Below are 26,211 nucleotides of genomic sequence, written 5' to 3'. Positions count from 1 at the left end.
GATTGAAATGTTGGTGGATTTTTTTTTTTAAAGATTTTATTTATTTATTTGAGAGAGAGAGAATGAGAGACAGAGAGCATGAGAGGGAGGAGGGTCAGAGGGAGAAGCAGACTCCCTGCTGAGCAGGGAGCCCGATGCGGGACTCGATCCTGGGACTCCAGGATCATGACCTGAGCCGAAGGCAGTCGCTTAACCAACTGAGCCACCCAAGCGCCCTTTTTTTTTAAGATTTTATTTATTTATTTGAGAGAGAGAGAGAGCACAAGCAGGGGGAGCAGCAGAGGGAGAGAGAAGAGTCTCCCCACTGAGCAGGAAGCTCGATGCGGGACTCGATCCCAGGACCGTGGGATCATGACCTGAGCCGAAGGCAGACGCCTAACCCACTGAGCCACCCAGGCGCCCCGAAATGTTGGTGGAATTGTAACATAGGGATCCTTTCTGGCATCTAAGGAAAATGGAAAAATCCCTCCTCAAATATCTATGTTATCTGAAACAAGTCTGTGTAAATAGGTCAGAACAAATGTTGTTGCAAAGATTTCTACTTCATCGAGATGCTTTCTGTGGGTGTGCATGATGTCGGGATAGTGAGGCCACTCACAACAGGGTAGAGGGATTCACAGGCTTTGGGGACAGACGGACCTGGCCTGAAGGGCAACTGTCCCATTTACTGACGGTGTGACTCTGGGCAAGCCTCTTAATCTCTCTGCACCTCAGTTTCCTTACCCATGAAATGGGGGTAACAGGAATGTCTTGCTATTACAATAAAAATTAAAAACGCAAACACACTGATAACTTGGCAGTGGTGTCCTCACCAGAGAAGGCAGAGAAGGGGCTGGCTTTATCCAACAAGGCTGGAGAATCGCAGTCCAGAGCCACATGTTCGGGGCGTCAAGCCTGGTTAGTCCAGCTCCCAGACTTGCCTGTGAGTGATCACGACCAATCCAATCTAACCATCTCCTCCGGGGGGACGAGTGAGTCCCATGTGTACACACTCCTGTCCCCATTCCAGACCATGAGCCTCTCGTCAGCCACCCAGAGGAAAGATTAAATTTGCAAACCACAGGTTAGGATTTGAAGACCCTCACCTCGGGACCCACTAGTAGCTCTGGCTGGTGCTATGAAGTCACTATATCTTGAAAATGAAGGGGCAGAACAAGGTGATAGGAAAAATGCCTATTTGTGTAACCCTACAGTTTATCAAATGCTTGTCATTTAAATACATTACCTCAGTTATTCCTCAAACATGTCACGAAATGCTCTGAAGTTGACAGTAGAGACGATTATATAATGTACTGTTTACAAAGTGCATCCTCAGACATTACCTCATTTAGTATTCGCAATAGTTCTGTGAGTTATTATTAATGCATGCAAGGAAACTGAGGCCCAGGGTGGGTGCCAGTCCGTGGGTAAGGCTCTAGGAATACAAAGAGAGAGGCAAGGCACCTATCCATCTCAGAGGCCCTTCGTGGAGCTGGGTGGATCCTGAGTACCCAGCCCCATCGATGGATGCTCTCTGAGACCTCTCCCATTCAAAGAGAGCCTTAAAAAAAAATCTGCATTCCTCTTAGAAGCTCTTTGGTGACAAAGATAATATTTCTCTGGCAACATCCAGCTTTCTATGTAGAGTCAATAAATAGACTGATGACTGATACTAATGATAGACCCGAGAAAGGGGCTGTGTTTTCCAAATTGGGGAAAATATCCTTCGCTATAAGCTACTTGGCATTTCCCATCATCTTACTACTTAGAAGGGCACATTTTTCAATGTCATTGACAAGAGAGGGTGACTGCTTTATTTACATGATCAGAATAGAGAAGAGCATGGCAGCCAAGGTATCTGGAAGCTGAGAAGCTAAAGTCCACGGTGGGAACACAGTTCAGGCCACACAGGGAGCTAGCTGTGAGGACCTGGAAGCTCAGCAGGCATTGATGGATAGTGGCCTCGGGGCCAAGCATGGGCCAGTGGTGGGGAAGAGGGTGTGCAGGCCCCACGGAAGGGCTGGACGGCAGAGGCCCAGCAGAGAGAGGGCTTGATCAATATTTGCTGAACAAATGAAAGCCTCCAGTACAATCACACGCTCCTAAGAATACTATGTTTCCCTCAATTTTTAGTGAGAATATGTCATAATTAGATACCTGAGAGTGTTAATAGGATGAAGCACAATGCATGTGGAAATTTGCTAAAACACATCATTCCACATTAAGTGAACAAAGCAAGGATGAAGACAACATGCACAAAATGCTGCCAGTCATATCAAAAAGAAAGAGGAGCACCTGGGTGGCTCAGTTGGTTGAGTGTCCATCCGACTCCTGATTTTGACTCAGGTCATGATCTCAGGGTCAGAAGATCGAGCCCCTCGTCGGGTATGGAGCCTGCTTGGGATTCTCTCTTTCCCTCTCCCTCTGTCCCTTCCCTGCCTGCTAGCACTCTCTCTCTCATAGTAATAATAATAATAATAATATAACCTTTAAAAAAAGAAGAAAAGCATTTCTGACATTTCAAAACAATTGGAAATTTGAACAGATAGTTCAAATTTGATTAGATAGTTATAGTAAAGAATCACTGTTACTTTTTAAAGTGTAAGAATAGTATTATAATCATGTTTAATAAAGGGATCCTTATTTTTAGGTGGTATCATGGAAATATTTATAGATACAACATGACGTTTGGGATCTACTTCCAAATTAATATGGGCTAGGGAGTGGCTAGGAGAACAGAGGAGTCAGGAGGGGTCATGAGCTGATCACTGTTGAAACAGGTGATGGGTACATGGGGGTTCACTATATGATTTTATTTCTGTATATCTTTCAAATTCCCATAACCAAAGCTAATGAATGAATGAATGATTACTTAGCCACATTACAAATAGTCTCCCATAGTCCCTGAGGTTCAAGTGCACACCCAACTTCAGCGATAGTCAAGACTCCTTTGTCCTTGGGACGATTATGGTAAATAATAGACACTCACGGCAAACAGTCGCAGGTTGCTCCCACTACAGCGTGCAGGTCATGCAAATCTCAATAGAAAATGAACTCCAAAGTTAACTCCAAAATTAAACAAGCCAAAAGAACGAAAGAAATTACTTTTGGAGGGCCCCCTTCTATTAGTGTAGACACTTAGCGTCAGCCGCATGTACAAACAGGCTCTTGTTAGGGCAGGACACCAATGATGCAAACTAACTCTTCATTTCAACTCAATATTTCCAAAGTGCTCAGCACACAGAAAGGAGCTGCGCATGACACAAATATGACTGAAAACCTCTGCTCCACAGAGCTTAGGGTTCCTACGCTGGGGTTTTTTAAACTCAGGTGCTAAACGGCCCCCCTCTGAGGGGGAAAAAAAAAAAAAGTCCTGCCAGATCCCCTGAGGGCTTTTTATACAATTCTTAAATTTGAGTTACTTCTATTCAATTATGATTTATTATACTATTTCTTAAAATGTACAAACATAAAACTCGGTATAAATTTCTTTCTGCACTTTTACTATGATGGGGACCAAGACAAATGTACGAAAAAATACAAATAATATTATTCAAACAGTAAAGGTCAGATTAACTACATTAATATAAGGAGGCTGATGCCATTTTTTAGAAACTTTTTAAGTTTCTTTGTTTTTAAGTAATCTCTACACCCCATGTGGGGCTCAAACTCACGACTCCGAGATCGAGAGGTGCAAGCTCTTCCACTGAACCAGCCAGGGGACCCTGACACCATTTTTCAGACCTGAAATCCCGCAACCATGGCACCGTGTTCCTTCCCCGTCCTGGGCAGGTCCTGTGGCTGAGCACCAGGCACCGTGTGACAACTGCATTCTCAGGTCCCCTCCTCTCTGCTGGGAGCCCTGCTGCACCCTTCATCGGCACAGGGCTCTGCGCTATACCTTGGCCGCCCCTGATGCTACTCATCTTCTCCATGCTAAGTCCTTCTGTACTTTTCTCTGTAGCAGTTTACCTGGCTCCAACTCATGAGAAATTCACACACAAATGGGGGGCATGGAGGCCGTGTGGCTGGACCCAGATATAATGAGGTTATCCCAATGATCTAGGACAGGCTTTTGAAATATTTCCAATTATTGTTAACATGAAAACCAAAAAGTCTGAGTGTTCTTAATTTAAGAAGAACCCAAGGAATCTCTAGGAAATATCCTTGACTTGGGATGGAATGGCACAGTGCTACTGGAGTAGAGCAAAAAGTGCCATGGGGATGCAGATGAGAAGTCACAATCTATCTCAGAAATAATACGAGGCACCACCTGACATAGTAAATTGAAAGTTTAATAAGTTTAAGCATATGCTTCAAAAGACCGACGTGAAAATACACTGGAGGGTCTCAATTCCAATGAGTGGCTGGGGTCCCATCCCAGCCTCCCCCTCTCCTTGTCCTTAAGAACCACAGCATGACACCTTGGACATCAACAAATCAAGACCCCCAGTGCATTGGCTCATATCGCTCTAAGGTGCTGCAACTGCGGATCAACACTGTGTGGTCCATATCACCTGAAAACACTGGACACAAACCCACACCAGACCATGCTGCAACTAGGCCAGCTGGGCTGCATGAATGGCCTGGGGTCCCAGCAAGAGACCAGCTGGCACTGCTTAAGGAAACCGGAAAAGTAGAAACCTCCTTGAACAGAATCCTCTTCTTCAGCACCCCGGCCCCCACCTCCCCCCGCCGCCCGCCCCACAACGCCATGATTCCATCTCCACCAGCTCAACCTTTTGACCAATCTAAATCTGTTCTGTTTAGAAGGTTGCTCTTTATCCTGGGACACTGACCTTCCCACATTTTTGGTGTTAAAATATCTTTTCTCGACAGATGGCAACAACAGGGGCGGCTGGCTAGCTCAGTCGGTGGAGCGTGCGACTCTTGATCTCGAGGTCGTGAGTTCGAGCTCCACATTGGGCCCAGGACTTACTTAAAAATAAACAAACAAGGGGCGCCTGGGTGGCTCAGTCCGTTAAGCATCTGACTCTTGATTTCAGCTCAGGTCACGATCTCAGGGTCGTGAGATCCAGCCCCGCATCGGGCTCTGTGCTCAGCACAGAGTCTGCTTGTCCCTCCTCTCTTGATCCTCTCTCTCTAAAATAAATAAAATCTTATAAAAATAAACAAACAAATAAATAAAAAGATGGCAACAGAGGAGGTGACAGGGCTTTTTTATTTCCTTCTCTGAAAAGATGAAAATTTGGCAATCCTACGTTGGACTTCCTGCTTTGTTTTTTATGCTCTGACATGACTAAGGGAATAGTACATGAATAGATGTTTGGACTGATTGTGCACAAATGGGGCGATTTTCAAAGCTTCTCTCTTTTACCCCCGGGGGGACTGGAAAAGGCAAAACTGATAAGGCCACCTCCCTCTCCTATCACAAAGCACAGTATCTAGGGTATGACTGACAAACTGGTTGATAATGTGGACACCCAGCACTGAGCAAAGATCAGAAAGCAATGACTCCAGATTAGCCTGGCGGACTAAGACCTTAGCGGTTCAGTTCAGTTTGAAGGTGACTCTAAATTAGACTCAGAGGTAAATGAAAGCATGATGAAGATTAAGGTACATTTGAAGAAAAGAGGGAAACAGAACAACAGGCAAGATCTGGGAGCCACAGAAGACCACGGGCCGTGTTTAATTCCGTGCGGTTATATAACACATAAGTGCAGCCATAGAAAATTCAAGTATGAAGAACCCCGAAACTCTTCTTTGAGTCACCATCAGAGAAAGTTTGGCCAGGCCATATCAGGTTCAGACCTTGGAAATGGTTAAAACGGTTTAGAGAATTTGGGAAACACTCCTAAGAACAACTAAAATTACATTCCCAAATGTTGGTTTAGGAAAGATGCTTCACAGAGGTGCAGGTGGGAGAGCTGGTCTTTGCTGGAGAAACTGGGGGGGGTGGGGGGGGGCACTGAACAAAGCCACCCAAACAGGAAGGCCGGTGGTGAGGTGCGGGGTTCCTTCCGGATGCTCTGGGGCGAGGACCAACAGAGCCAGCGCCACGGTGCAGGAGCCAGGGTTGGATGTGACAGAGGTGCTGAAATGTGTATTAGGAAGGCCAGAAGCCTTCTCGAGACCAGAGAAAACACAGCAAGCTTTCCCTGGAAATTCCAGCACATTCTGCGCAGAGGGCAAGGTGAAGGGCCCAAGGTCCACTGCTCCTCATTCTCCAATGCTCCCATTCTCCCTCCCTAGGATGACCTTTAAGAGAAGCGCTCCACCTCACCTGGCCTCTTCTCAGGCTTAGAGTGATGGGATGTAGAGAAGAAACATAGTTGCCCCTAAATATCCACAAAATGCTTTAGGATCTCCACGTGAGGCTGCTGCCTAAGTAAGACTGGTTCTTAGCATCCTTAGAAATGGAAAGGAGACATCTAAAATAGACCACCTTCATAAAAAACAACACCAGAGCTCTCTTTCCATACTGCCAAGAAATATTAAGTGAAAAAAAAAGCAAGGTTCCAAATAGCATGTATAGTATGCTACCATGTGTGTGAAAGGGAAGGGGATAATCATGATGAATTTGCTAATGGCTGTGTATAATGTCCTGGCTGTGCATGGAACACCCCTGGAGGAGAAGAAATCAGTATCGCTGGTCGTTTCTTAAGGAAACAGAAGTAGGTAGCAGGAGTCAGGGGTGGACAGAGATGTGTTTACTGTCTCGCCTTTTGTGCCTTTCGAACGTTTTCGTTCATCATACAAATGCATTACCCATTTTTTAAAATTTGATTTAAAAACATTAAAAATGTGTTCAATGTAAAGGAAAAAGAAAACAGTCCTTACGCAGCAAACGGAACACACAACTGTCTTCCTGGTGCACACCAGATGCTCTGTTTGTTGAACTTAGTGAACCTCTACTTAAAGGCAACAAAAGAAAATCAGAAACAGGGAAACCCAAGGTATCGATGTTCCAGTTCTCTAGTAAGCTCTTCACCTGTCTGCTACTTCACTATTACAAAAGATGGGAAAAGGAGGCCTTGCAAATGGGGTCTAGTGCCCAAGCTTCATGGATAACGACAGGCCCGATCACCTGTCCACACCAGCCATTTTATAAAAAGAAAACGTTTAATCCCCAAAACATGATGCCCTGGAACAAAGACAACAAAAATAAATATGCAGATATGAAAAATGATCCTTCAGGGAGATGATGTCAGCATGCACACAGTGTCGACACAAAAATAGCAGCACAGGGGTTAAAAATGTCCATGCATGGGGCGCCTGGGTGGCTCAGTCAGTTAAGCGACTGCCTTCAGCTCAGGTCATGATCCTGGAGTCCCAGGATCGAGTCCCGCATCGGGCTCCCTGCTCAGCAGGGAGTCTGCTTCTCCCTCTGACCCTCCCCCCTCTCATGCTCTCTCTCTCTCATTCTCTCTCTCAAATAAATAAATAAAATCCTTAAAAAAAAAAATGTCCATGCATGGACAAAGAGATTGGAACATGAAAAGCTGCTATATACAATTCTCAAGCCAGACCACATCCAGAGGCAGCCTGAACCCCTAGGGCTCTGCTCCTGGGGACAGTTTAGTCCAAAATGGAACAGGAAGGCTTCAACACCCCATGCTCGAGTCATCCACACTCTCAAGTTGGTCAAGGAGTAATCAAAACCCACACTGCAATAAACACCAGGATACTGCTAGCAGAAGATCATAGCAGAAATTCTGCCACACGAGATTCTATTACTTTGGAAGTCTCCCTGCTAGGGTTTTTCAAAGAATCGGGATTTAGGCAAAAAATAAAACAGATGCCACCCCTGTCTCCCATAGGACCAAAGAAAACTATCTTGTATTCTGGGCAGAGGGGAACCACTAGACTCTTTGTGGGCTCTGTTGGAGATGACCAGGAGAAAGGTTTAAGTGGAAGAATTAAGGAATAACAGCAAACGAGAAGCCTTTCGCCAAGATGTTATGGAGAAGAAAGCGAGGTAGAGAGAAAGGGGCCCATATTAACACACAAAGAAACTAAAACAATTATTCTAAGATGGCTGAGCTCTATAGAATGTCCAGAAACAAAACCCCAAAACTCAGAATCAACTCTTAAGAAGGTGCCAGGGGCGCCTGGGTGGCTCAGTCGGTTAAGCGACCGCCTTCGGCTCAGGTCATGATCGCGGAGTCCCAGGATCGAGTCCCACATCAGGCTCCCCGCTCAGCAGCGAGTCTGCTTCTCCCTCTGACCCTCCCCCCTCTCATGTGCTCTCTCTCTCTCTCTCATCCTCTCTCTTTCAAATATATAAATAAAATCTTTAAAAAAAAAAAAAAGAAGGTGCCAATCAATGAATCTGATAATCTTTGGTACATCCTAGAAAACTCACAAAAACAGAGAAGGGAAAGCCAAAGGTGACCGGATTCCTGCCGGCAAATAAAGGTGACAGGTATCTTCCAATTCAAAGGGAACTGGCTGGCAAACGAAGAGAAGGCGTTTATCAAAACCGTGAAGACAATAAAGGAAACGAAGCTGAACAGAAGAAAGAGAAGAAAGGGAACTTTTCCAACTACAGGGAGAGGAAAAGCTGTTCCATTGTACTTGCCATCCCGTTTATTTCAAGCTCGAGAAGAGAAGAGAAAAACCAGTGAAGCTACATTACCAGCAGAAATCAGTCACACACTTGTGTTCCTGCCAGGCAACGCAGCGCTGCTGGTGCTCCCCCTGCTTGAATGACTAAGTAACTTGCTTAAATGCATTTGACACACGATGCTTGAACTTCCAAAAAGCACTTAATACAGTGGCTCATGAAATCTTAATCTAAAAATGTTCATCCATTTATAATCAAGCTGCATCACACTGACAAACGGGCAGGAGGGCCAAACAGAGGGAACTAATATTTGGAAGGATGCTGTGAAGACTGGTATTATCAGGGACTTTGTTTATCACTTTGAAGGATTTCTTTCCGTCTTTTTAAAGAGAATAAGAGAGATTTGTCGCCTAAAAGCAGTGTAATTACAAGGAGAGGACTAACAGAGAAAATGAATGATACGATTTTTTTAAAAATGCAGTGTGACTTAGAAAAAACCCCACAGACGTTTATGCGACAATGAAATCTGGAATATGGTTAATGAATTGGGGGCAGGAGACAGGAAAAAAAATTAGTTCCTGATAGAAAATACTGCGTGGTAGATATGGAAAAAAAAAAAGGCATAAAAAGGCAACAGAACATCGTATTTCGCAAATCGATAGTGGTTACTATGTGCCAGGCACCGTTCTAAATGCTTCAGATATAGTAACTCATGTAATCCTCAAAACAACCTTCCAATCTAAGTACCACCATTATTCCTGTTTGACAGATGAGCAAACAGATGCATGGAGAGGTTAGCTAACTTGCCCAAGGTTACAGCTTGTAAGAAGTAAGGCTAGGATTCCAATCCGGGCACTCACACCAAAATCTGTGCCCTAAACTCTCCGGACCCCTCTAGAATTTATAGACCGAGAGTGCAAGTAAAATACAAGTCATGCACTGGCTAACTCCAGGGTCAACAGACCATCCCTTAGTCATGGCTCTGCAATGACCAGTCAGCCCTGTGACCTCTGCGGGCCTTAGTTTCCTCACCTGTGCATTGAAAAGACAGATTAGGTGACCTCTAACTAAGGGATCGTCAGCTCTAAAACGCCCCCAAGTCCATGCTGACCATCCACAGTCTATGACCTGGTCTGCTTTCTAACTGGTTATTCAAAGATTAATTCATCCTGAAACAAGCAACAAATTATGTTCAGGTTCTTTCTCTGCCTCCTGACCTTCAGAAGATTACTATGTCCTCTCCATTCAGGCAAATGACAGGGAGTAATGAAAGGGGTACTGTATGATTTCTCCTTTGGACTCGACTTAATGCGGTTGTAATGAAACGGCCCTGGAAAAGTTCTGGACGCAGAGCACATTAACTGTGCCAAACCTACAGTGTCCAAGGCCCGGTCTCTTGAGCCTGTTCTTGGAACCTGCCCTTGGATGTGGTTACTGGGATGCAGGTGAAACTGACCCACTGGAGGAGGGGGGCAACCAAAAGAGAGGAATTGGGGGAGATCAAGAAATGCAGTCCAGGGTAGTTCTAATTACAGAGTTTCATGATGGCTAAATAAACCTTATCTTCTTGGTATACTCCATTCTCTTTGCTGACACCCACTCTTCAGAGTTGAGACCACAAAATTCATTATGGTGAATTCAACACCCAGTTCCCAACTAACAGACCCCCAGAAATAGCCTTCTCAAGCTAGGCATTAAAGGTCACCCAGAGTGCATCTGTGAGTGGAGAAGGGCCTTACAGGTGGGTCATGCAGCCCTCCTTTGAGAGGCTTTTCTAAGCATCCCTGACAGGTGGCTGTCATCTGGCCTCTGCCTGGACACTTCCAAGGTCGAGGCACAGCGGCTTGCACTGCTGGACAGCTCTCTGTGGGTAAAGCCCACGAAGCGCCTAGAACAGTGCTTGGCGTGGGGCCAAGCTCAATAAGCGCGTCTCCGACTGGGTCAAAAGCTGCCTCCTTACAGCTTGAACCCATGGGTCCTTGGTGCGCCCCGGAGCCCTGAAACGCAGAGGGCCCCCGGATACCCGGAGCTGTATCAGGCCCCTCGGCCCTCTCCTTCCAGGTGCGGATCCCAGACCTCTAGCACCAGGCCTGGGTCGGCAGACCCCTTCCCCAGACCCCAGAGGTCCCAAGAGTGAGCACCGATGGAGGGATGGCCGGCAGGGAGGCCGCAGTCAGGGATGTCCCCATCCTCGGTACCCGAGGTAGGAGGGGACAAAGGGCTTTCAGAAAGGCGTACCCCACCCGCTGCGGTCTAGGCTGCCTCCCTCCCCGCCACTGGGCGAGCCGGCCCTCGGGACCCCTGCGGCGCCAGGTGACAGGCCCGGGAGGATCACAGGCACAGGCAGCGGCGCGATGGGCCGAGCCACGACGGGGACCTCGGGGCTTAGGGGTTTGGCCCGACGGATACCGGGCGCGATCCCGGCTTAGCGGAGTTCGCTCAGCCGTGGCTTTACCTGCGCGTGGTTGACTACCGCGGCCCCGCTTGCTCCCAGCCGGGTTCCTGCAGCTCCGCGGCTGCCGGCGGCGCTCATGGAAATGCAGCCGGAACCCCTGGCCAGTGCAGCTCCCGCCGCTACCGGCCCCGCCCAAGCAACTGCCGCCACGCCCCTGACGACCGTTTCTGCCACGCCCCTGACACGGAACCCGCCCGCTCATTGGGCGGCCCAGCCGTTGCTCTACGAGCCCCGCGAGCTCATTGCACCCGGCGGGTAGCTCATTGGTCAGTGGAGCTGCTCCTCAGAGTGGAGGCGAAACCGTCGGCGAAGAAGCCCTCCACAATTGGTTAGCTTTGACGTCTTTAGCCCGTGGGCTGAGACGCTATTGGATAAGGCCGGCCCGGAGGGGGCGGGGAAAAGGGTGGGGGCTAAAGGATGGGTCATGTTTGATGTTGATGGGGGCGGGGTGCGGAGAGGGAGGTAATTGTGACTGCGAGCTTGTTTGGGGGGCTGGGTAAGGTCAGGTGTCTTGTGAAGTTGAGAGAAAGGTGGCCCACTAGGTAGGTCAGCTGCGGAGTCTGCCGGCTCCAGGCCGACCCACTAACTCACCCGTAGCCCAGAATACAGCGCACTTCACCGGTCGTGACCGGGAGAGAGGAGGGGGGAGAGTGAGTCACCGAGCCGCATGGAGAGGAAAGGATGTGGAGAAAACAGCCTCTGGCTCCTTCCAGCTGGGTTAGGGTGATGGGGACATGCCGGGCAGTGTGGACCACCTGTCACTGTCCCACTGCCCTTCCAGCTCTCAAGATGACCCTAGCCCAGTGGGAGGCAGCTGGAGGAAAGTAGCCTGTGAGTCAGACCTGCTGTTGACTCAAGACTGGTTGCGTGGTCTTGAGGAAGTCACTTAACCTTTCTGCATGCACCCTGATTTCTTTGGCAACTGGCAGTAACAATAGTAGTTGACAAGGAGATTTAAATAAACGTGGTAAGCACTCAGCAGGCATGTAATCAAGACCGGTTCCCCACCCGTTCACCTCCATGAGTCCATGGAACTCGGCCCAGTTCTAAAATTCTATGAGTCTGAAACTGCTTTTGCAGTGGCATGTGCTTTACCAAGAATAGAACACTTGACTTGAAATGCAACCCCTTTTAAGGATGGACAAGGCCACCCTACCAGAGCATGGTAGGGCTGGAAGAGAGAGAGCACGGGATGAGATGGGAGAGGAGCATTTAGTGAGAGAAGGGAAGTGGTATTCATAGCAATGTTACATTTTTTCCAGAACATTTCAGGACTATGACAAGGAAAAATGGAACTTTCCTCCTCCTGCTCAGCCTTCCAAGTGTCCAGTGGCTCAAGTTTCATGGAGGATGACCAAATAACCCATAGAAGAGTGATCAGCACTGAGCCAGAAACCACTGCATAAAATCTTTCAGGACTCCTGAAGCCCAGTCCCCATTCTGAAGGCGTGGAAGTCCTAGAGTGTGAACAGAACTAACCTCTTTGGCCTGAATTTAGCCTCAGACCCTTTGGGTCTGCCTTTGAGAGAACCCACACCCACGGTGTTCCAGGGTGAAGGAGAAGAAAGAATCCTTTGCCAATGCTGTATTTTTCAGTCAGTTGCCACCTTACCTAAAAAAAAAAAAAAAAAAAGTCACACGTCAGTACTAATTTATTCCTCTATATTCTCTTCCAGCTTGGAAAAGAAAAACCCAGGCTTCAGTAGGACCCCCAGGGTTCTGACTCTTGCATTAACACAGCTTGGGCTACCAGAAAAGAGCTTTAGATCTGTTGCCAGTTGTGTGTGTGTGTGGTGCTCGGGCACACACACACGCACATGAAGGCACACTTGTTTCTGCTTCATTTTCCAAGTTCTCGTGTCTTTAAATAGTACTGCTTGGTGGTCATGCCATGTCTGCACACGTACTGGGGAAACTGGCCCAATACAGGTCTGCTCCTGCTTGTGTTTGCTAAAGGAGACTGAGATGTCTCGTTAGGTCTGGCAAGGCATTCAAGTGGCTCCTGAGATCCGGGAAGATTTCTCCGGCTTGATTCAGAGCCACAGAAAGCAGCTGTTAGGAGTAGATTGCTCTACTGGATGGATTTTTTCCCCTACGTCAGGGGCACAGCTTCAGCCAAGAGTTCCAGAAAGGGACATCCATCCAGTTCAGGAATTCTAAAACACAATTGCATCACAATGGCTCAGAAAGATGCACAGGGGGGTGGCGGGGCACCTGGGTGGCTCAGTTAGTTAAGCTTCGGATTCCTGATTATGGCTCAGGTCATGATCTCAGGGTCGTGAGGTCTGGCTCTGGGCTGGGCATGGAGCCTGCTTAAAATTCTCTCTTGCTCTCTCTATGCCCCTCCCTCTAAAGAACAAAAATGCACAGAATGAGCCCACTTAAGAACCTTTCTCTAAGGTGATAATTTTTTAAGTCCCTCAGAAGTGGAGACCACAGAATTCAGGGTTTGTTTTCATATACACTTTATTTTTTTAAATAGTTTTAGATTCGGGGCGCTGGCTGGCTCAGTTGGAAGAGCATGCAATTCTTGATCTTGGGGTTGTGTGTTCGAGCCCCACATTGGGTGTAGAGATTAAGTAAATAAAATTAAATAAATAAACAAATAAATAGTTTCAGATTCACAGCAACATTGGGTAGAAAGTACGGAAAGTTCCCATTTATCCATTCCTCCAACACAGGCAGGATTATTTTTTTTTTAAGGTTTTATTTATGTCAGAGAGAGAGAGCACGTGAGTGGGAAGAAGGACAGAAGGAAAATGAGAGAATCTCAAGCAGACTCTGAGCTGAACACAGAGCCCAAGGTGGGGCTCGATCTCACAACCCTGACTGAGATCATGACCTGAGCTGAAATCAAGAGTCAGACGCTCAACCAACTGAACCACCCAGGCACCCAGGATTATTATTTTTTAAAAGATTTATTTACTAATTTGAGAGTGTGAGTGTATGTGAGCATGCACGTACAAGTGGGGGGAGAGGGAGAGAGAGAATCTCAAGAAGACTCCCCACTGAGTGTGGAGCAGACGTGGGGCTCAATCCCACAACCCCAAGATCATGACGTGGGCCAAAACCGAGAGTCAGACGCTCAACCAACTGAGCTACCCAGATGCCCCACCGGCAGGATTTTCTTACTAGCAATATCTACCAGCTGGTGAAACTTTTCCTTTAGAATATCCTTACCAAAAGAGGGTTCCCAGGACTGAGTTAAGGTTTTTGAGACTAGACCTCATCACCATAATCAGTGAGAGGGAAGTCAAAAGGATGTGGCTGAAAAAAACAGTGCTAAAAACTGCAGCCTGGATGCTCATGAAATTTTTCAGAGGGCCTGAGAGCACCAGCTCTCAGGAGTCAAAGATTGCTACATTCTTTTCATACCCAGTGCTGCCTGTGTGAAGTCTAGGAAGGGAGGTCAGAGTTCTCCATGGCCAGACTTCCTGGCTAGCTGCTCATTGATAATGGAGATGAAATTTGTTTGAAGTTCTAAGTCCCAGTACGCAGTAATTGCATGAGGACAAACTATGATGAAATTCAAGGGTTTGGCTTGTTTTGTTATTGGAAAAAGCTTCCCACTGGCTATTTAAAACAGTGCTGAATAGCAAGTTTATGTTTTAGGCTGCTTTCTTAAACCTACATGTGAAGTTGTCTATAAAAAATGCATAGGGTGATTTTATGCCCAGGAGAGTCTTGGGTTATGCCTCTTGCCCTGGAAAATTTTTAATAGTGACCCCCTTTCATCTCAAATGGTCTCAGTTTGGATGATAAATGATATGGTAGTACTTACATACATAGGACCTAGCATTGAAAATGCTCGTAAAACGCACTCACACACACACGGGTAAAAAGCTGTTCCAGCCTTATAATCAGATACAGAGTATCAGACAGGTGTTTGGCTAAAGATGACTTCTTAGTCACCATGCATTCCTCTTCTTGACGTCATCCTTAATTACAGTAATAAAAATTGAGTTCCTCATGCTATCAACTCAAAAGGAGTCAATAAAACTGACACATTAAATAAGTGCATCACACACTCTTTCCTGCATAATTTCATGTTATTGAGCTATTTTAAAGCTGTTTACATCCTACGAGAGATCTCTATTTTATTTTTCCATATATGGAATTAATTAACAAGAGAGTAAATATTTTTACTGCACAGGACATGGAGTACGAATGAGATAGACAGAACAATAAGCCAAAGTCCCATCTCAATATAGGACAAATACTTGAAGAGATACCAAAAAGACTGAGCAGTAAGCAATAGAGCACAATCAACATTGTGAACAATTATGCAGCGGAAGGAACAATTTCTCCTGTTTTAGATTCTTGGAGATTTGAACTGGGCCTTGAAGTTGGGGTGGGGATGAGATGGCATTCCCAGCAGGTGAGGACAACAGAAACAGAGGCCTTTAAGTGGAAAAATACAAGTTGTTTCGGGGCGCCTGGGTGGCTCAGTCGTTAAGCGTCTGACTTCGGCTCAGGTCATGATCCCAGGGTCCTGGGATCGAGCCCCGCATCGGGCTCCCTGCTCTGCGGGAAGCCTGCTTCTCTCTCTCCCCCACTCCCCCTGCTTGTGTTCCCTCTCTCGCTGTGTCTCTCTCTGTCAAATAAATAAAATCTTAAAAAAAAAAAAATACAAGTTGTTTCATCTGGAGAAGAGTCCAAGTGGAGAATCGGCAGGAGAGAAGATGAAAAGGTAGATAGGGCTCGTGATAGATGGCAGTTAATGCCTTCATCTGAGTTCATGGCCTCATCTCAGCTGCCTGAGTATTTGGACTTCCTAGCACAGTATATAGCGTGCTCCAGGCATCTGCATATCACCTGCATAATTTTGAACCTATCTCTTTATTACCTGGTTATTATTAATAGTTTCATTAAACTCACCCACTTTTTAAATTACATACCTTCTTCTGCCTCATACTAAATCAGTGGTTCTCAACTGGGGGCAAGTTCACCCCCAACCCGGGACATTGGCAATATCTGGAGGTGTTTTTTGGTTGTCACAACTAAAGAGAGTGCTGCTAGCATTTAGTGGGTAGAGGCCAGGGGTGTTGCTGGACAGGACAGCCCCCCCCAACGAAGAGTCATCTAGCCCCAAATGTCAGTAGTGCTGAGGTGAGAAACCCTGAACACCTGAGCAATAATGTCTGTGATATTATAGGCTTGATGTGCTGGTTATATTTTATTCTACTTTACATGAAAATAATGTCACAACTATTAAACTTTAAAATGTTCTTCCCTGTGCTACTTGATTCAAACAGATATTTGTACACCCACATTCACGGCAGCATTATCCACAATAGCCAAAAGGTGCAAACAACCCAACTGTCCTTTGACGGATGAATGGATAAACAAAGTGTAACATAGGCATATTATGGAATATTGTCCAACCTTCAAAAGGAAGAAAATTCTGACCCATGCTCTACCATGAGTGAACCTTGAAGACATTACGCTAAGTGAAATAAGCCAGTCACAAAAGGACAAATGTTGCATGATTCCACTTATAGGAGGAACCTAGGAGAGTCACATTCATGGGGACAGAAAATAGAATAGTGGCTACCAGGGACTGGGATGGGGGGTAATGGGTTGTTATGTGAAGGGTACAGAGTTTCTGTTTTGCAGGATGAAAAAGTTCTGGCGTTGGAGGGTGGTGATGGTTGTACAATGATATGAATGTGCTTAATATCACTGATTGTACATTTAAAAGTGGGTAAGAGGGTAAACTTTATATTTTGTATATTCTACCACAATAAGAAACGTTAAGCTTTTTCTCAAGATCACCTGTGATACATCTCAACCTGCTTTCAAAAACATGAGGCCTAGCTCACAGTAGATGGTAACATTTGTTGAATGAAATGGAAAGGAGTTAGATTTATCTTCTTCTAAGCCATAAGAAGGAATTGAAGAACATGTGCTTTAGAAGTGGAAATATCTGAATTTAAATTCAGCCTGTGGCATTTATTGGTTGTGTTCTCTCAGGGAAGTGAACTAAGACTTTATGAGTCTCGATTTCTTCATTTATAGAATAAAGAAAATAATGCCCATCTCATAATGTTGGAAAATGACATAATGTGCATGAAATGCTTAATTACAGTATTCAGTATATTGTTTGTACTCTATGAGTGATAACTATTGCTATTACTATTTTTTTTAACAGTTTTATTGGGATATAATTCACATGTAATTTACCTATTTAAAGTATACAATTCAACAGGTTTTCATATATTTACAGAGTGTGCAACTATCACCACAATCGATTTTAAAACATTTTTATCACCCTAAAAAGAGTCCCCTTGTCCACTAGAAGTCACTCCCCATTTCCCCCAAACACAAGCCCTCCAGCTCTAGACAACTCAGTCATCTACTTTCTGTCTTGATAGGCTTGCCTATTCTGGACATGTCATGTAGATGGACTCATACAGTATGTGGTCTTTTTATGACTGGCTTCTTTCCCCTTAAAATAATGTTTTTAAGGTTCATCCGCATTGTAACATGTATCCATATTTTATTCCTTTCTTTTTAATTGAGTTGTAAGTGTTCTTTATATATTCTAGGTACAAGTCCTTTATCAGATACATGATTTGCAGATACTTGCTCCCATTCTGTGAGGTGTCTTTTCATATTCTTAATGGTGTCCTTGGAAACACTGAAGTTTTAATTTTGATGAAGTTCAGTTTACCTATTTCTCTTTGTGCTTCTGTTGTCATACTGAAGAAAGCTTTTCCTAATCCAAGATCCATGAGGATTTACTCCTGTATTTTCTTCTAAGGGTTTTCTAGTTTTAGCTCTTACGTTTAGGTCTCTGATCTCTTTTGACTTAATTTTTGTGTCATGTGAGGAAGAAGCCCAACTTCATTCTTGTGCATGTGAGTGTCCAGTTTGTCCAGCACCATTTACTGAAAAACACTTCTTTTCCTATTGAATGTCACACTTGTCAAAAATCAGTTGGCCAGAGATGTATGGGTTTGCTTCTGGGCTCTCAGTTCTAGTTCTCTGATCTATATGTCTCTCATTAGGTCAGTATTACACTCTCATGATTACTGTAGCTTTTGCGGTAAGATTTTAAAAATTGGTAAGTGTGAGTCCTCCAACTTTGTTCTCTTTTTTCAAGGTTGTGTTGCCCCTCTGGGTCCTTTAAAGAATTTTTCATTTCAGTTATTGAACTTTCTGACTCCAGAATTTCCATTGGTTCTTTTATAAATTCTCTTTACTGAGATTCTCTCCTTAATGAGACACTGTCATTAGACCTCTCTTTACTTCTTTTTTTTTTTTTTTTTTTTTTTTTTTTTTTTTTTAAAGATTTTTTTTATTTATTTGAGACAGAGAGAATGAGAGACAGAGAGCATGAGAGGGAGGAGGGTCAGAGGGAGAAGCAGACTCCCTGCCGAGCAGGGAGCCCGATGCGGGACTCGATCCCGGGACTCCAGGATCATGACCTGAGCCGAAGGCAGTGGCTTAACCAACTGAGCCACCCAGGCGCCCTCTTTACTTCTTTAAACAAGGTTTCCTCTGGGATCGAGTCCCACATTGGGCTCCCTGCTCGGCGGGAAGCCTGCTTCTCCCTCTCCCACTCCCCCTGCTTGTGTTCCTGCTCTCGCTATCTCTCTCTCTGTCAAATAAATAAATAAAATCTTTAAAAAAAAAAAAGAACAAATGCTTCTTTGGGGCGCCTGGGTGGCTCAGTTGGTTGGGCAACTGCCTTCGGCTCAGGTCATGATCCTGGAGTCCCGGGATCGAGTCCCGCATCGGGCTCCCTGCTCAGCGGGGGGTCTGCTTCTCCCTCTGACCCTCCTCCCTCTCATGCTCTCTGTCTCTCATTCTCTCTCTCTCAAATAAATAAATAAAATCTTTAAAAAAAAATAAACAAGGTTTCCTCTATTTCTTTGACCATATTTATAACAATTGCTTTGAAGTCTTTGTCTGCTAAGTCTGACATCTGAACCCTCACAAAGGCGGTTTCTGATACCTGATTTTTTTCTTGTATAATGGGTCATACATTCCTGTGTCCTGGCATGTATCATAGTATTCTTTGAAAACTGGATATTTTAAGTAACTTTGGATAAAGATTCCTCCCTACTCTGGGGCTTGTTGTTGTTGTTTGCTTGCTTACTTGTTCAGTGACTTGGCTTGACTGTTGTAGTGAAATCAATTCCCTCATAGTGTGCACTCTGATGTCACTCCTCAGAGGGTACAGCCTTGGATATGTGCCCAGTCTCTGGGATGACAGTGGTCTTAACAAGACTTTGTCTCTTGGGGCGCCTGGGTGGCTCAGTCGGTTAAGTGTCCAACTTTGGCTTGGGTCATGATTTCAGCGTCCTGGGATCAATCCCCATGTCAGGTTCCCAGCTCAGTGGGGAGCCTGCTTCTCCTTCTCCTTCTGCCCCTCCCTCTGCTTGTGCTCTCTCTCTCTCAAATAAATAAATAAAATCTAGAAAAACAAAACAAAACCCAACAAGACTTTGTCTCTTTACCTGATTTCTCTGTTAAGCCATCTGCCTCCTTTGGTATCACATCCAGCTGTTAGCCTCCCCCAGATGCTGGCTGGTTACTCTACTGGGTTTAACATTGTCCTGGGGCATAAACTCCTCCACACTCTTGTCCAACTAAATCTGGGCCCCTTTCCAGGGGTAGTCTACGAGGCTTATTCCAGCCAAGAGGGCTCTCCATACTGTCTCTTTCCCTGGTTCTCTCTAGTATACATCTAGCTAGTCAGCAGTTTAACTTCTTGCTCAAATGGAGCTCCCAGGCTCCTCTTAGCTGTTTACCAACAACATTTCCATTGTTTTTGAGACTAGTCTATTCTTGAAGTTCCCCACACTGTATTCCAAATAAAGTCAGTTTCCTTGGGGTGAGCTTTGGAGCTCTCTGTTCTTATGGCCTGCTTCTCCTCCTAGGCAAAACCACTGCTCCAGAACATGGGGAGCGTGGGCAGGGACAATGGCCTTCTTCTCTTAGAGCGACGACAATGCTTTATGAATAGAGTGCTGGACAAGGGCAATAGACTCTACTGTTGTTGGCTTGCCTCCCCTCTCCCCCCACCCCGAATATCTACCCTGTGAGCAAGCTGGGGCCAAAGGTGATTGAGGCCCCAGTATTTTCAACCTGTGATGCCTGGGGTAGAGATTATGTCCTGTGAATGGGAGCAAGGTAGAGGCGATGAGCACCAGTCCTCTCAGCCAATCTTGCTTGGAATAGAGCTTTTGCAACATGAGGCTGGAGGGGATGAGAAATGCTGGCAGCCTGCCTCTCTGGGGGACACTGAGAGCCGAGGGAGGAGGGAGCCCTGTGTTCTTGGCTTCACCTGCCCAGAGTGGAGCTTCCACCACGCCGAGCTGGGACAGGAGAGAGGTAAGGAGAGGTTTGAGGCTCAAATGTCGCTGACTCTCACTGTTCTCACCGAGATTTAGTGAATTTTCTTGAATAAAATTTCTTAATTTGCTCTGTGCTCTTAAGATGGCTTTCAGAGACTGTGAATTGTTATGGTTTTGGTTTTGATTTTTTTTTTTTTTAATTTTCACCAGTTACTGTTGTTTCCCTGTGGAGAGGTTCATGGAGCAACTCATGCCACCATTCCAGAAGTCAGGCGCCCTGTTGTGATGATTTATCATGAGGCAGTACTTTAGTTAGTCTGGAGGTAGTGTTCAGGGTAATATAGAAGTAGGAGAGACTGACGCCAGGTGGAAGAAGCGGTGGGCACCGAACCGGCTCAGACGGAAAGTGATAAAGATCTGAATGTGACAGAGGGAGTAAAAAGGACAAGAGTGGGTGTGGGTACAGCCAGATTCATCAAGACCTCCCTGCAGATTAAATCTGGGGTGCCCGGAGGGAAGGGAAGGGTCAGAGAGGATTCCAAGGTGATTCTATTATGGAAGAGGATGTGCTCTCTTGAGACGGCGGTAACAGATCTATTCGAGGGAAAGGACAAATAGTGCATTGTGACCAAGAAAGTAGGACTGGAGAGTAGGCAAAAGGTCGAGCTTTCTATTTGTAGACAAGGAATTTTGCCATCACACGTTTTGTGTAACACTTCGCAACGGTGCCCACACACAAGATAGCAGAAGTTACGAGAATAGAAAATTCCAGAGAAAGAGAAAAGCAGATCAGGTCACCTTAAATGTGGGAGAACAGAACTCTTAGCAGGCAGGAGTGAGGGAAATTGAGAAGGTACCGCTGGAAAGGTGGAAATCATGAGAGCTAATGCTTATTAACCCTGACTAAGAGCCAAGCACGGTTTAAAAAACTTTATATGTTTTCTTATATTTAATCCTCGAAGTAATGCCACAGCGTTAATGATAATTACCCTCATTTTACAGATCAGAAAACTGAGACCAGAGAGTTGAACCAATGGGCTCACACAGGTGGTATGCGATAGAGCCCAAATTAAAACCTAAGCAGTCAAGGACATACATAACATTCATTCCCAAGTGTGCGCCCAAAGAAACGTGCATATGGCAGTGTTCGTGGTGGGGCTGTTTATAATAGCCTAAGACTGTAAATAGCCCTCATGTCCATTAACACTAGAACGGATACACAAATTGTGGCATCTTCATGTTCAATAGAATATTTTACAACGGTGAAAATAAAAACCCATAGCTAGAAGCAGCAACACGGACATAATGTTGGGCAAAAGAAGCCAGTCACAACAGAGACCGTGTTGCATGATTCTAATTATATTGAGGCAGAACGAATCTATAGTGTGAATAAGTCAGGTCACCTCTGTGGGATAGTAGAGACCAGGAGAGGGCATTAGGAGGGGGTCCAGTAATGTTCTGTTTCCTGATCTGGGTGGTGGTTACACAGGTGTGTTCATTTATGAAATCTCACCAAGCCGCACACTTACAGATCATGTACTTTTCTGTGGATAGGTAATACTTCACTACAAAGTCTAAGACAAAAGAAAGCAGAAGGGAATGAGGCCATATGATTAGAGGACATACCCTTTTAACCAAAGAACTGTCAAGATAACAGCTGCACTGTTTCCTCTTCAACGAGTAAAATGCAAAGAAAAATGCAGAGGGGATTCCATGAAATTATACATTTAAAAGAAATTTAAGAGGCAAATTGACCAAATGCAACATATGGGACTTGTTAGCATCCTTATTAAGACAGACTGGAAAAAAAAAGTAATGAAACCATCAGAGACTTTGAACACATTGCATCTCAGATGAGATATTAAGGTATTGTTGATTTTAGGTCTATTAATTGTATTGTGATGATTTTTAAATGGCTGTATATTTCAGAGGTACATATTGACATGTTTATGAGTGAATTGATGTGACATTTGGGATTTGCTTCAAAATAATGTGGGTGTGAGTATAGAGATGAAACCAGATTGGCCAGGAGTTGATCACTGTTGAAGGTGGGAGGTGATTACCTGGGTGTCACTGTACTATTCTCTCTACTTGCATATATGTTTGAACATTTTTTTAAATAAAGATTTTATTCACCTATTTGACAGAGAGAGAGAGAGAGCACAAGCAGGGGGAGCGGCAGGCAGAGGGAGAGGGAGAAGCAGGCTCCCCACTGAGCAGGGAGTCTGACGTGGGACTCGATCCCAGGGCCCCGAGATCATGACCTGAGCCAAAGGCAGACGCTTCACCGACTGAGCCACCCAGGCACCCTGTAAATAAGAAGTTTTTTTTAAAAAGAAGAAAACTTACATTCAGTGTGCCCGCAAAGTAATTGATGTCCATGGTTCCATATTTTTAAGTTTGTATCTGCACTAAGATGGACAGAGGAGAGCTCAGGTGCACGGTCACGGATACCAAGGGAGGAGGGAACGTTCTTGTGGCGCCCATGGCTGAGGTACTGCTTCTCCCCCGACTGCACCACTGTCACAGTTCTGGCCCAGGTCACCATGACCCCCAGTCACTGCCACACCTAGCAGTTGGTTTCCAGCCCCCGTACTTGACTTCTGGGTAGCCTGGGACTAGTGGCAGGCACCCCTGCTTTCCCCTGCCTCCCCATCAGGCTGCACTACAGACCCTTCTTCCCGCGGCTGACTCAGCCATGCAGTCTGTCCTCAGGCCTCTACTCTTCTCCCCCATACACTCCTCCCAAGTGGTTTCAACCCCTCCTAGTAGCTTCAGTTGCTGCCAGGCTGTCTTTCTGAAATGCTACTTTGCTCACCTGATTCCCTCGCTAAAACCCAGGAGCAGCTTCCCATTCCCCAGTGACCACGTTCTAACTCTTCGTAGAGGCACAGGAAGGCCTTCAGCATCTCTCTGCTCCTCTACCTCCTTTCCAACTACCTCCCAGCCTTCCTCCTCCCATTCGGCTTCACACCTTCCATGTCCACCAGTTACATCACCGACACTTCTGGAATGTGCCATGCTATTTCTTGCTCCCAAAACTCTGACTCCATCTGGAATACCTACCTATAGACTACCTCACCTGGAAAACTCGACTCATCTTTGGGACTCTGCTACAGGGTCATTTCATGGGTAAAGCCTTTCCTCATCTTCCTGTGGCGTTCATTCATTCAGTCAATCATTCATTAATTCATTCAAAAAATATTCAGGCTCAGGGCCCTGTGCTAAGGTTGGGTGCTGAGGTCAAGAACCCATGTAGTTCACACTTTATGTCATGGCTCTTATCTCACCAATAGGATTGACTTATATAATAGCCCCTAGCCACTCCTACCCCTTCACCCCACCTCTTGCGGTCAAAGATAGTGACTTACTCATCTTTATACCCCAGTGATAGTAGGCATTGAAGATGTTTGCTCAGTTGAACTAAAGGAGAACAGTCACTGAGAAAAGGACTTTGGGTTTGACTATTCACTCTTGCTTATCTTTGGGTGTCTATGTGGTAAAGTACAGGATCAAGGGTAGACAGAATAAGCCCTTTCCCCCTTGGAAACACGATGGCAGCAAGATTGAGTGATGGGGGTGGTCAGAGTATTTTAAAAGGCATTGGGAAGAGCCAGTAGGAAACAGACTTCAGACACTAGTGAGGGGCGCTTGGCTGGCTCAGTGTGTGGAGCCTGTGACTCTTGATCTCGGGATCGTGAGTTCGAGCCCCATGTTGGGTGTAGAGATTACTTAAAAACAAAATCAAAAAAAAAAAAAAAAGATGCTAGTGAGAGGAGGCAACCGTCCAGAAGCAAAATGACAAAGAAGATGAGGTTTGCCATTTTTGGTGGTGGTGGGATGGGAGGGTGGGCCTTGGACAGGCCCAGAGACAGCAGCGATAAAAAGGGGAGTAGTTGGCACAGCCCCCTGGAGTGGCTGTATCAGGCCAGATCCTTTGCACCTTGTTTTTTTGTTGTTGTTTATTTTTATTTATTTTTAAGTGATCTCTACACCCAACATGGAACTCAAACTCATAACCCTGAGATCAAGAGTGATGTGCTCCTCCACCTGAGCCAGCCGGGTGTCCCTACATCTTTATTTTACTTAATTCTCACAGTGTTCTTGTTGGAATGAGGAGATGGTTCAAAGTGTGTCAGTGACTCTCCGCCCTGGCTACACGTCAGAATCACCTGAGGAACGTGTAAAAATGTGATTCTGGGTCTCCCAGCTTTTCTGGTTTAATCTGATCACTGGCATCTGATTTTTTAAAATCATTCAGGTGATTCTATTATACAGTCAGAGGGAGAGCAAACATAAGGAATCTGTCAGCCCACTTGCTGGGATGGAATTTAACTCCTGTGGGCCTGATTCCGAAGCCTACACATCTCCCCCTAGAGCTGTGCTTCTCAAGGTGTGGTCTCTGGACCGTTAGAATTGCAGACCCTCAGTCCTCACCCCACACCTCCTGAATCAGAATCTGTGTTTGGCAAGACCCCTGTGTGCTTCATCCATGCATTAGAGTTTGAGAAGCATTGCCTTAAACCTCTAGTTCCCAAATGTGGCAGACAAACAGCATCAACTCTGGAGCTTTTGGTTTTGAAGTACAAATACTCAAGGTGCCTGGCTCAGTAGGAAGAGCGTGCGACTCTTGGTCTTGGGATCATGAGTTCAAGCCCCACATTGGGCGTAGAGCTTACTTTAAAAAAAAAAGGTACAGATTCCGGCTTTGCCTCCAAGAAAACACCAAATGGCCAAAGGCGCTGGTGCTGTGCTTGGGCCCTGGCGGGGGGGGGGCCCTGGCTGGGGGGCCCTGGCTGGGGGTGGGGCTCGGCCCAGAGCTGGGAGCTGTAAGGCTGAGGACCAGGAGCGGTTCCCCATCAGCAAGCTGGGTCAATGACAAGAAGGACAAGAAGATCAGGTCCCTGGAGGAGATTGATCTCTTCCTGCCCATCAAGGAATCTGAGATCACTGACTCTTTCCCGGGGACATCCCTCAAGGATGAGGTCTCGAAGACTGTGCAGAAGCAGACTTGTGCTGGTCAGCGGCCCAGGTTCAAGGCGTTTGTTGCCATCGGAGATTATGTTGGTCTGGGTGTTCAGTGCTCCAAGGAGGTAGCTGCTGCCATCATCGTGGCCAAGCTTGCCATCATCCCTGTGTGGTGGGCAAGGCTCCCAGGGGAACAAGATGGGCAAGCCCCACCGTGGCTCACGCAAGGTGATCAGCTGCTGTGGCTCTGTGCTGATGAGCCTCATCCCCGATACCAGGGGCACTGGCATCATCTCTGTGCCCAAGAAGCTACTGATGATGGCCGGTATTGACGATGGCTACCCCTCAGCCACGGGCTGCCCTGCCACCCTGGGGAGCTTTGCCAAGACCCCTTCTGGTGCCACTCCCCAGACCTACAGCTCTCTCGCCGCTGACCTCTGGAAAGAGACAATGTTCACCAAGTCTCCCTATCAGGAATTCACCGACATCTTGTAAAGACCCACACCGGAGTCTCCGTGCAGAGGACCCAGGCTCCACCTGTGGCCACCACACAGTTTTATCCAAGAAAAATTCAAGTGAATTAAAGCCTCTTAAAAAAAAAATAGGGGAGCCTGGCTGGCTCAGTCGGTAGAGCATGTAACTCTTGATCTCGGGGTCATGAGTTCAAGCCCCACATTGGGTGTAGAAATTACTTAAAAAAAAAATAAAATCTTTAAAAATAAATAATTAAATGAATTTTTAAAAAACCACACACACAAAGTACAAATTCTCTAGGTATCCCACCCAGGGTTCAAATTCATTAGGCTTGAGGTCATGCCTATGTTCCTTCTTTAAAAACCCCCAGTAGGGGCACCTGGGTGGTCATGGTCCTGGGGTCCTGGGATCGAGCCCTGTGTCGGGCTCCCTGCTGGGGGGGACCCTACCTCTCCCTCTCCCCCTGCTTGTGCTCTCTCTTGCTATCTCTTTCTCTCAAATGA

At 46.0% G+C, this 26,211-nt stretch overlaps 1 protein-coding gene and 1 pseudogene across 1 annotated transcript in view; one reads left to right on the top strand and one right to left on the bottom strand.

The window, feature by feature from the left end:
- Window positions 1-11,079, bottom strand: part of ABHD2 (abhydrolase domain containing 2, acylglycerol lipase) — a 96,643-nt gene extending 85,564 nt beyond the window's left edge. The window contains exon 1 of the mRNA XM_021680662.2: window positions 10,962-11,079. The gene's annotated coding sequence lies outside the window, so the exon portion shown is untranslated. The remainder of the gene's footprint in view (window positions 1-10,961) is intronic.
- Window positions 10,861-25,818, top strand: LOC110572194 (annotated as a pseudogene).
- Window positions 25,819-26,211: the final 393 nt, after the last annotated feature.

Source organism: Neomonachus schauinslandi, chromosome 9 (assembly GCF_002201575.2).
Source record: "Neomonachus schauinslandi chromosome 9, ASM220157v2, whole genome shotgun sequence".
In the NCBI taxonomy this organism is placed as follows: Eukaryota; Metazoa; Chordata; class Mammalia; order Carnivora; family Phocidae; genus Neomonachus; species Neomonachus schauinslandi.
Note: the sequence above shows the minus strand (reverse complement) of the source record. Positions and strands in the feature narration are given on the sequence as shown.